The 11,819-nt window shown below is 33.5% G+C and overlaps 2 long non-coding RNA genes across 3 annotated transcripts; both read right to left on the minus strand.

Moving 5' to 3' along the window:
- Window positions 1-708: 708 nt before the first annotated feature.
- Window positions 709-1,836, minus strand: LOC148783408 (uncharacterized). Of its 2 annotated transcripts, none has more exons than XR_016050002.1 (2): window positions 1,137-1,836; window positions 709-985 (listed from the first exon to the last, which is right to left on the minus strand). It is a non-coding gene; the product is annotated as an uncharacterized LOC148783408 (long non-coding RNA). The 2 variants fall into 2 exon arrangements; XR_016050001.1 differs by having other exon boundaries at window positions 709-1,000.
- A 1,810-nt stretch (window positions 1,837-3,646) lies between these two features.
- LOC148783409 (uncharacterized) lies at window positions 3,647-6,870 on the minus strand. The gene is made up of 2 exons (XR_016050008.1): window positions 6,416-6,870; window positions 3,647-4,137 (listed from the first exon to the last, which is right to left on the minus strand). It is a non-coding gene; the product is annotated as an uncharacterized LOC148783409 (long non-coding RNA).
- Between the last annotated feature and the right edge of the window lie 4,949 nt (window positions 6,871-11,819).

The raw sequence follows: 11,819 nt of genomic DNA on the forward strand, positions 1-11,819 counted from the left end.
CACATCTAACCGTTAATGATAATTTTGACCTCCTTATACAAAAATTTGTAGAGACAGTTGACGATTTTATATTTATTTTTTATTATATCATGTATAGAAAGTTACTTATTATAACTTATCGTGCTCTATAAGTTAACTTGCGGTGCAAGTTATCTATGGTTGTATTATATATACATATTAATAATAGTCAATAAAAATAGTTTTTTCTCTGCCTTTTTTTATGTTTGAAATGGTATTAGAGTAAGGTTTCATTATTACCTTGTTTCTTTTTGTTGCCCATTCATGTCAGTGAATGGTTATTTGATCAGCCATTTGTTGCCCATTCTTGTTTGTGAATGGTTCCTTGATCGGTCATCATGTGGCTGTTGAATCGATCTCTTTCATTCCTTGCAGCCAATTTTGTAGGTAGGCTCTAATTTGATTGTTTAGAGCCTCGGCTCTATATAAACTTTTCCCATTAATGAAACATTGTCCATCAGTTTGCTCTCTACTTTTATTGTTGTCAGGCCATTTGAATGAAAAATATAAAGTAATGTATATAGTGGAGATTCAAACAAGACAATATAGGAAAACAGCCTGGCTTAATCGGTTAGCGCTTGACGATTTGCAATGCTACGTCTAGGTTCAATTCCTACCCAAGGTAGAGCCCTCTCCCCACCGACACACCCAAAAACAAGAAGACAGTTTAGATAAAAGTCTACTTAATAGTTGGGGCTTTCAAACTCTTTATTCAAGGCTCTGAATAATGTATTGAGAAAAAATCAGGCAATGTTAAAATTATCAAAACTAAAGGTAGGGTATTCAAAGACTATGACTAACCGATCCTGTTTCGGATCAGCCGCATTTTTTCAATCACTTGTTAATACCAATCACACCAGTTCATCACTTGTTAATACCAATCACACCAGCTCTTGTGTAACCCTGCCATCCATTATGTGTTAGCAACCTGCCTTTGTTGATCCGAACAGCCTTGTGAGTGCCCAATCTGAAGTAAGAAATTCTACAAAGAAAGTTAGAATTCGAGTAGAACTCATCATTATTTCCCTAAGAGCCTATTCTATAATCGAAATGAAACTGATGCCGGTAGAATGAAAATTATCAAAACTAAAAGTAGGGTATTCAAAGACTATGACTACCCGATCCTGTTTCGGATCAGCCACATTTTTTCAATCAGTCGTTAATACCAATCACACCAGTTCTTTTGTGACCCTGCCCTCCATTATGGGTTAGCAACTTGCCTCTGTTGATCCGAACAGCCTTGTGACTGCCCATTCTGAAGTAAGAAATTCTACAAAAAAAGTTAGAATTCGAGTGGAACTCATCATTATTTTCCCTAAGAACCTATTCTATAATCGAGATGAAACTGATGCCAGTAGAATGAAAAGGATGAGACAGCTAGAATCTCCATGGCAATATGGTTATTTTTTATTCTATATGAAGGTGGGGAATAGGGCAAGCTAAGCGTTAGTTGGGTAGAGACACAGGCAGTGATCTAATTTGATTAGAATGGAACACCCCAACGATTTCGCCCACAAGTTTAAATTCAAGAAGATGCATTATGAGAAATCAGATCGCTGCCTGTGTCTATGCGCTCATTCTCAAGTTGCACCGCACCCACCACTATGCAAAATAAAATCATATTGGAAAGAAGATTCTGTCCTCACTCTGAGCATCCACTCTCTGCCTCAATCATCAGTTTCAATCTATCCGATCGGTTACCTAAAACTCAAATAGAAGCTGAGAGAGATTTTTGTTGTTCAGATTGTAGTCACAAGGATGGTCCATCAACAGAAGTAGGCAGCTCACATAATGGATGGTGGCCGGTTCACACAAGCATGGGTGTGGGTGGTGGTCCCCTCAACATTTTGAATCAGATAATATCTCGATTATTATTTTTTTATTTTTTGACAATAATAATAATAAATGTATACAATTAGATTATTTCTTTTCGGTACAAAAAAATCACAATCATTATTAACCGTAAAATTGAGTGGTAGAGGCACAAAAATCAAAAATAAAAATTAGATATTCAATATTGTCATGATAGGACACGGGTAGTATGGGCCTCCTCAATATTATCATCATAATAATCTTGAACAATAACAATAAATAGCATTGTGAGACTAAATTTTAAAAAGCAAAATAGTCAACTGAGATATAGCCTAATGTTTAAGAAAAAAATTTAAAATCAGGAATATATGGCAATAACTACTTAGATTATCTATAATGAAGTGAATTTTTGTTGAGTTTATGAAAATAAATTTGAATTATACACAATAAAAAACATAAAGACGTTGATTTTCAAATAGCAAAGAAGACATTAGTTCCTAATATATAGCAAAATCAAAGACTTAGAAAACATTATCTAACTTAGTTCCTTTAAGTCACGTATCCATAATCACTTCCTTGTAAATTGCTCCCCATTTATTTTTAATTAGATTTTCAAAGCGACTTCTTATCTTGTCCATGTTATTAGTTATTTTCTCTATCTCAATTAATTCGTCCAAAAAGCCATAAAACTTTAACTCTCTTTCCTAAGTTTTTGTATGCTAATTAAGGAATAATTATTAATTAATCATTTTCTCTATCTCTCTTCTAAGTTGTTGATTGAGGCCAAATCTCTCTCTCTTAATCTTTCTCTCTCTTAATCTTTCTTACCTTCGTTTCACTCCTCTCTCTCTCTCTCTCTCTTACTTTGGTTTCACAGTATCATAGCGTATAGTCTCTCTCTAACCGCACTCTGCAAACTAAGCAAAAGGTTATATCGGTGCCGTACATGCCTTGAATTTGGATGGACGGCAGGGAGGGAGTGCACATCTTGGAGATGAAAAAAACTTTAGAACTCAGAAAATCCTGCTAACTATATTTGGCGTGTTTTGAAGCTGTTGGGGCCCTTCACACGTTCTTTTCACTTCAAGCAGAAAGATTTTATGGTCCTGAGGGAGCATATGTTTCATTTACTCCATCCGGCAAGACCCAGAGTATTTGGGGTTCTAACCTTCTCAACTCATATACTAATCTCAATAAAAAAAATTTCCAAAACCCATTAAAACAAACCATCCAATGTTTGCCACATGAGATCTAAGTGTTAGAAAATCCATAATTTGATTTTTTTTTTATTTTTTTTATTTTTTTAAAAGTTTTGAACCTAAACATCTAGTGATTTATAAGTGGTTCTCAAAATTTTAAATTAAAAAATTCTTCTTAAACAAATCTCCTATCCGAGAGAGGCAATATACCCTTACTTAAGAGGACCCATATGCTAATGATCTCTGTGGTAATAATACGGGATCACAAGGTTATTACCATCGTATTGGCTAGTGAATGAGTGATGGGACTGGATACCATCAAATATGTAAGGACGCCGTTTATATGCGGCCAGCCTCCATATTGTAGAAACGTAGACTTGGCAATAAATATATTTTTTAAATATAATTTGATTTTAATTTTTTGAGAATATATTAAGATAACATTGGGACGGTTGGTTACATTTATTTTTAGATGGACGACTTATTTGTATCTATCTTTTGAGATGGATGCTTTATACCTCTAAAGAGGTAATATAAAAAAAAAGGCAATATAATAAAAAAGGAAAAAAAGAAGAAGTAGTAGGATAAGGGGTGAGAGACAGCCTTATGGTGCTGACTGCAGAGAAAAGGAGCCGTCCGTTTCTATTTATTACTATTTGTTTTCCTTTAATAGATCGTGAGAAAATAGAGCTACAAAAAAAAATTCACAGTAAAATGTAGGCTTTAACAGTTTAACAATAAAGACAATGTATAGACAACAGGGAAGAACGTAAATTGTGTGAAGTAGCCGGAAAGGAAATGATCCCCAAAAATAATAAGGAAGAAATTTGGAGCGAGCAAAATTTTGGAATGAGGATGAGCAAGGCGATGTCCCGTGATACTGGTGATTGCATAGCTCTGATTTTATCGAGATCCACTTGTTTCAACCCCACGGCTGCATTGGGGAAGGAGGCGAGGAATGTGAGGGAGAGGAGGAGGAGGAGGAGGAAGAGGAGGGAGAGGAGGAGGAGGAGGAGGAGGAAGAGGAGGAAGAAGAGGAAGAGTAGGAGGAGGAGAGGTGCTGTGATGTTAAGGTACGATCTGCTGCCGGCCATGGAAAGAGGAAGCCCTGCAAGTTTAAAGCACAACAATGGCAAAGGGAGATAATGGAATGCAAATAACTAACCAAGATAGATTTATATGTGAGATTTCAATTGAGAATAGGAAAACCAAGCCCCTAAAATATCCAAAATGATTAAGAAATATCCAAAGTTCCATTTAAATTGGGAGTCCAAGTTTGTTTGAGATGAGATTCATTATCTACTCAAGATATAGATCTCATTTCCCAACGTCTATTTCTAAGATGGATGTAAAAAAATGTTACATCTAGTGCAAGTTAAAGTTAAAATGGAGAGTAAGAAAGCAATTCAAAAAATAATAGTTATATATTTTTTAAAATTTTCATGGTTGAGATGATTTAACTCTAAAATTTTGAATCAAAAGTGCATCTTTGAGGTATATTTTGTAGGGAGACACCACAAGAATAGTGTGAGTAGGCTGACTTTCCAAATACTTTCCCTTTCCAAGTCCCAAAATCCTATCGACTTTGGAGTACACTCAATTGCATTGAATTGTTTATGAATTTTTCACGTTATCCTTTGACCATTTCATTGAAAAAAATATGATTATAAAGTGAGAGTTGATTATCTCTCTGCTTCCATAACTTATAACATGCTCTCTAGTTTGTTAAAATTTTAAATTTCATTTACCAATTTTGTTTATTTTGATGAGAACACATGAGTTATTCTTTTGTTCACAATTAATTATTAATCTTCACATGCCTTTTTTTTTTTTTTTTTTGTAATTGTTTCAAGCACTGTCCATTATGCCAAGTTTCTTAAATTCATACCCAATTATTGGTGCTTAAATCATAAATTTTATATTTTTTTACTTCCTTGTGCTCCTGAAACACATTTGCAGCACGCGCATTTGCTGCTAGTAATACTGATGCAACCAGATGACAAACGACTACATATATTTGACCTCTGCATGTTATTGTTACCGCAGTTTTCTTTTTTTCTTTTTGGTAAGTCTGCGGGCAGAAGGCCTCTACCCGTTTTCATTAATGAAAATGGAAAAAATACAGATCACATCCTTACAAGGGTAATCCTACAAGTAAAAAAGCCTTCCATGAACCAACAATGGAGCAATTGTGCAAGTAAAAAAGCTTTCCATGAACCATGTTTTATGAGTAGAAAAGTTCAAAGACAAAAAGAAAAGGAAAACCCACAAAGTTCAAATGCAAAAATGACGATTTAGTGAAATGTAACGAGACATATTAATTGCAAACATAACTGAAGGACTTCTATTATAGTGGATCGTGGATACATCTGTGTAAAACTAATAAAATATATATATATATATATATATATTTCTAATTCACAATGCAATTGCTGGGAGCGAAAGATAAGATAAAAAATTTGCAGCAAGGTCGTATTGTATCATCTTCATCCTTTGAGCATTTAGACCGAGCATAGTATAGGTTGTTTATAACTTGCAAGCACATCACATCATCAGTTAACTCTGTGAAATAAGAATGTCCCTGGAACTTTCCAGTCCCCTCCTTTTAAGTGAAAAGTAAATTCCGGGAGACTCAAATTCCATAACAAAGATTAAAACTAGGATCATGAGCTACAGGGAATTTCCTTCTTTTATTTAAAATAGGGGCCAATAAAGGAAAGATTCCCTCACTTAAGCGTGTTAGAGGTGTACCCGAGTCTCTTTGTGCCCTCTACATTTGGATCAAATGTACCATCTGGGATTCCTATCTTTACTGAATCAACACTGATTTCGACCATCTGAAGTCGGTATACAAAATGCATTTTACCAACCCGGTGAAGGAATAATTTTGTATATGGAATATCTGAGGATTTTAGGTTCGAAGTTTCCCATAACCATAAAAGGCCACCATTACTTCCAGAACGAAGGCAATAAGAAAATTTAGGTGCAAGTGGCCCCTGTTCATCATCATATAGCCCGCTAAATTGTGAAATAAGTGATAAACCCGCTAAATTGTGAAATAAGTGATAGTGGCCCACCTCCTAAACCTATGATTCCAGACATTCCTTGAAAATGACTGTAAAACTTATCAGCACAACCAAATGCAATATCATAAAATTCGGTTGGTATGTCTCTGCTTTCAAAGGTGAATGTATCATATGCAAGTTTTCGCTCAACATGTGAACTATCTGAATAGTTTAATGTGAAGGAACAAGCATCATTACACTTGGGACCCGATGGCATCCGGATGTAATCACACTTTTCCTCAATGCAACTAACAAATCTATAAGTAGATGACCTTGATGGATGAAACATCTTCAAGCAATTTATCCAAATTAAATCACTACCTGTGTCTATCGCATACCAAAATTCTTCGAAAGGTTTTCCCACACCTATCTTCATAAAAAACTGATAATATTGATACTTTAATGGAGATTCAATCCCCCAATCTTCTATTTCTTGTATCATATTAATTGTACCTGAGATGTTAAGGAATCTCGATGTACAAGATCTACTCGAATTCCCAAGGACGAGGAGTTTTTAAGCTGTTGTGAGAGACTCAGCCTTCCAGCCATTGATAACCAGAGTAAAGACCCTACGAGTAGGACAAATGAGAATGTGGCCATATTTGCTCTTGGTTAAGGAGGGGATTCGGGTGGTTTAGGTGGAGATTTATTTAAGCAATTGAGAGGGGGAGATAAATGAATGGGTGAAACGCCGACAGTGGAGAGGAGAAAAATGGATGGGTAAGAGACCAAGTGGTTGTCGGTTCATGCAGTGAACTGGTTGGCTCATACATACAACATGCACAATGAATTAGGTTTTTTTTTTTTTTTTCTTTTTTTTTCTTTTTTTTTTTTTTTTTTTGGTAATTCATTGGGGAAAGTAGCCCCTATTTTTTTTTTCAAGTAGATTAGGAATTAACTTTTTGAAAGTATTTGTAGGTGGTATTAATGGTGGGAATGAAAACCACAATGTGGTGACTAGGATGTGGAGTGCTACCACCACGCCCCCAGCCCCTTCTCCACAATGAATTAGTTGGGTCACACATACAACACACCCTATGAATTAGTTGGAAGTGAGAGAGATTTTTTTGAGGTAATTAGAGAGATTAACATTCAAATAATCTAAGTCAAAAGGAGGCTTAGTTCTGCATGGCATAAAAATGCATGTGTTCCAACTTTTTAATGTTATGCCTATGTTTTATTGAATATGAAGAAATTATTCTTCTTTTTTTAAAAAAAAAAAATACATGTTAATGGTGGGAATGCTCCGACGTACTTATGGTTTGGCTGGTTTGTGCAAGAAATCGACAATACCCTTTTTCGGGTGTTTGCTCGGCCAGTCCAACATATTTTTTCTTTAAAATGAAATATGTACTTATAATTCAAATGGAAACTAAGGAGAATTTTTTATTTTTATTTTTAAATTTTTTAAAAAGTCCCGTATATTTTATGTTCTACACTTAAAGTCTCACTATTTTATAATAAATATTGTATTTTGAAATTTTTTCTTTTTCTATATATGAGATTAAGCTCAAATTTAGGGCATTCATACTTCTCACCATAACACACTCGATAAAATTTCAAAAATTTAATCAAGTTAACTAAAAAAACCAAAATATCCCTACAAATTTCAAAAACTTGAAGCTATTTTGGTCATTTTGTTTATTTTAAAATGTTTTCGGTGTTTTGTTACAAATGTGAGATGGTGAGAAATATCAACTTCTAAAATTAGAGCTCAATCCAATTAATAGAAAAAAAAAATTGAAATACAATAAACAGACTCAAAAAATGAAACTCGAGTATAAAATATAATAGATGGGACTATTATTAATTCTGGTATTTAAATGGGACTTTTTTTTAAAGTTCCCTTTGATATGCGCTCATGTACTAATTAGTCGCATGCTCATCTTTACCATCTATTCTGGTGAGCGATTTAAAGTTTCCAAACAAAAAAATCCATACCATCCCGGGTTGAGGGTTCGCATAAGAGCATTGGGCGCTCCTATTACTTATCTTTTATACATGCAGGTTATAATTATTTCTAGTAATTAGATATCAAATTGGATGATTTGGGGTGATTTATGAATTGCAAGAATTTTATTCGGAACTTTGTATCTATTTGTAGACATCCCTTTGAAAATCTGGCTAAAGGAACTCCTAAAAACCTTGATTTTAGTCTTAAAAGGACCACACAAATTTTAGTAGACCATAGGAAACCTATACCCAATTTAATTGCTCAAAAACTACCAAAATCCTATCTCAACTTGAAGTAGAGCTTGAGATCTTTTCAACGATCCAAAAATCGCCTAAATTGGACTTACGGATAAAAATATATAACAAATGACAATTTAGTTCTTATGAGACCCAAGTGTCGGGCCAGTCTGTAACACAGCTCGACATGCCCATACGTGGCTTGATGACCCAGACGCAGCCTGATGATGCAGTCAACGGGTTTTATAATGCAATAAAGGTGTTTTCTTGAATTAAAGAAGGCTAAAACTTCAAGATAAATCCAAAAAATTTCAAAAAAAATAAAAAAAAATTACCCATTAAATCTTATAAATACTCCCTCTCCTTAACCTAAAGTAATGACGAAAAAGAGACAAAAAAAAAAAAAAAACAGGTAAGAAATCCCTTAGAAATTCCCGAAATTAGAAAAATTGCCCAAAAATACCCCTTTAAAAATAAGGAAAAAATCTCCAAAATTTCAAAAAAATCAGAGAAAATCTCATATTTCATATTCAACCTTTAAAGATCTCGAAATCCTTAGAAAACTAAGAGAAATTTTTCTCCAATTGAAAAACGAACATCTGGAGATCCCAAAATCTTTAGAAAACTAAATGAAATTCTTCTCCAATCTTAAGAAAAGCCTAGGTAAACCCTACCTAAAATTTTCAGTTTTTCTCCATACCTTAGGAATATTAGATTTAGGTCAAAAGAACATTAGATCTACGAATTCCATCAAACAAAGGCATCCAAAAAAAAAGAGATGGTGGCACAGATCAGAGTGTTAGATCTAGATCAAAAGAACCTTATATCTACCAATTCCAGCAAGCAAAGGCATCAAAAGAAAAAAGAGATGGTAGCACAAATCGGAGCGTAAACATTATTCAATGACACTCTTGCAACCACCCCTTTATAAATTTAAAGAACAAAAATGATTGTGACCTCTATGAACAAAAGATAAATGGCCTCTTTATAGATAATCTCGTTAGTTAAATGGACCATGCCGTGGATTGAGCAGTTTACATCTACTAGGTGCATGAAAAACCTAATGTTCCTGACCCGTATATTATTATACCCTCAGTGAAAATTTTGAAAATAAGAAAAGAACATGGGGTATGATCTATTGATCATGATAACGACCTGATCATGTGGATTATCATTCTTGAAGAGTAGGAAGGTGAGGGTGGGATATGTTGGCTGAAATGACATATTTGATGGAACCCATTCTTAGTCACTAGCCAAACGGATGACTATAACCTTGGGTTAACGTATTGGATCGGTACACGGCCCTTTTAAATAAAAAGGCATATATTATAAATAGTATAAAAAATAATAAAAATATTGTAAAAAAGATAATAATACTTTTGTCGAGGGTTAGAGATGTAACTATATATCTCAAAATCTTTAATGTAAGTTTCATTGGTATAGTGGATTTTAGTTTGTTGTGCCTATGAATGTCGTCACATATGTAATAAACTATATAAATCTTTATGTTCTCTATTATTTTTTCCTTGCTTTATTTACTTAGTACCGGCTATATTTTTCTCGTACTTTATTTGTCAAAAATCAACATGTCGGGTTTAGAGCTTATGCGTTGGTATTAGAGCCTAGTTTGGGGTTTTGATATGGAGATAAAAATTTTGAATGCAAGGTTGAAGGTGGAAAATTTTGATAGCAAACACTATTTTCAGGCAAGAATAATGAAATAATTTATTTAGATAAGATGAATAATTCATAAAGCTATCCAATGGATGTTGGTATGGTGAGCAGGCGATTTTGATATCAATGTAGAAATTGTTGGATATAATAATATCCAAAATCACCCACATAAAGAAATCCCATATTAGGTAAGATTGAAATTGATATTGATAAGTTTCTCAAAAAATAAAAATCCAAAAAGCTTAGGACTTTTGAATATATCTATTGGTTTTTTAGATATATGTAACACATATAGAAGTTTCATATTTAGTGTTGATTCTTAACATTTATATTTGAAGGATGAAAGAAGAAAGAATAGGTACGTATGCCCTAGGTCATCTTATAGGAATGGTGGTTTCCTCTTTAGAAAGAGAGAGGCAAGGCCTCCTTTAGCTTCCTATTGAGAGAAACATTGTGATGGTGCCTCTTGTAGATTCTTGAAGATTAAGAGTCTAGTTTATTGTAGAGAATTGGTTCCCATTGAGATTTTAGGTGTTTCTCTTTTTAATGAAATAAAGTCAATTTCTCGTTGTTCTCGCATCTCTATTTGGTATTGTCAGTAATGGTTGCCATAAGTAAAGAGAAGGAAAAACGACATGTAGTGTCGGTCAGGAGAGTGACTTAGAAAGGTTTTGCTAGACTTGGTTTTGTTGAGAGTTAGAGAGATAACTCTATGTCTCAAAATATTGGATGTAACTTTCATTGGTATACTGGATTTCAGTTTGTCATGCCTGTGGATGTAGTCACATCCGTGACAAACCATGTAAATCTTTGTGTTCTTTATTATTATTTTCTTGTTTGATTTGCTTGTTGCCGGTTCTATTTTTTTTGTACTTTATTTGTCAAAAATCAACCTGTTAGGTTTACAAGATTATTGATAAATTTAGTCCCAAGAGTACTAGATTATTTTGAATGTTTCATGTTTTAGAGATTAAATGGAAAGTGCCAAATTTTCATGATTCAATATGTTGTAAAGAACGAGTAATTTTGCTTCAAATTATTTGGTATCTAAACCCGTTTTTGAAGGTTTTTTTCACTCTGAATAATCTTTTTCATTGGGATTTTGAGGTGGATCGACTTCTGTAGTATATGGTGGCAACCTTATATAAAAAAATTTTCATCAAAATTATCAAACAAACATTTTATAAGGAGAATTATATGTTTTAGAGAAGGGTGTGGTTTCTATATAGTTGCAACCTTAAACAATCCAATTAAGACGCACGTTCAAATTTTATCATAATATATAATTTTGAAGTAAAGATTTCTTAGGATTATCTTAAAATCTATTTTCTTCTCTAATTATAAAATTTTCGACTCAAAAAATGGTTTAATCAAGTAAATCTATAAACATATGAAAATCTCAAAAATGAACGGTCCAAATAGTGTGTTTCAAGATGCACTATTTCTGAGACTTATAATCATTTTTTTTCATATTCATACATCTCGATGTTGAGATGATCAAGTAGAAGGTATTTCAACATTACAACATATTTTTCGATGGATTTTTTAGGTGCATCTGGAATTCTACATTTAAGGTTGCAACCTTATATAAACTTTTTCCTTTAGAGAATATGTGGCCGATTTTAAACTCACAAAAGAATCGGCTCAATTAAGGACCTAGTTTAATCTGGATGGCTCTTTGCATTAACTTAGAAAAACCATCCAAAGCCAAATGATTTCCTAAGAGTATACTAGTTATATACTCCCTTAGGCAAAACTTCCACTAAGAATATGTTTTATGTCCCTAATTCTGGGGATATAATCTCTAAACCCCCAAAAATTTTGACTCTCGACATTTTCAATAATACAATAAAGTCAAGAA

The sequence above is a fragment of the Amborella trichopoda genome, chromosome 2 (assembly GCF_054954075.1).
Source record: "Amborella trichopoda isolate Santa Cruz 75 chromosome 2, AtrichopodaSantaCruz75HAP2 v2.0, whole genome shotgun sequence".
Taxonomy (NCBI): domain Eukaryota; kingdom Viridiplantae; phylum Streptophyta; class Magnoliopsida; order Amborellales; family Amborellaceae; genus Amborella; species Amborella trichopoda.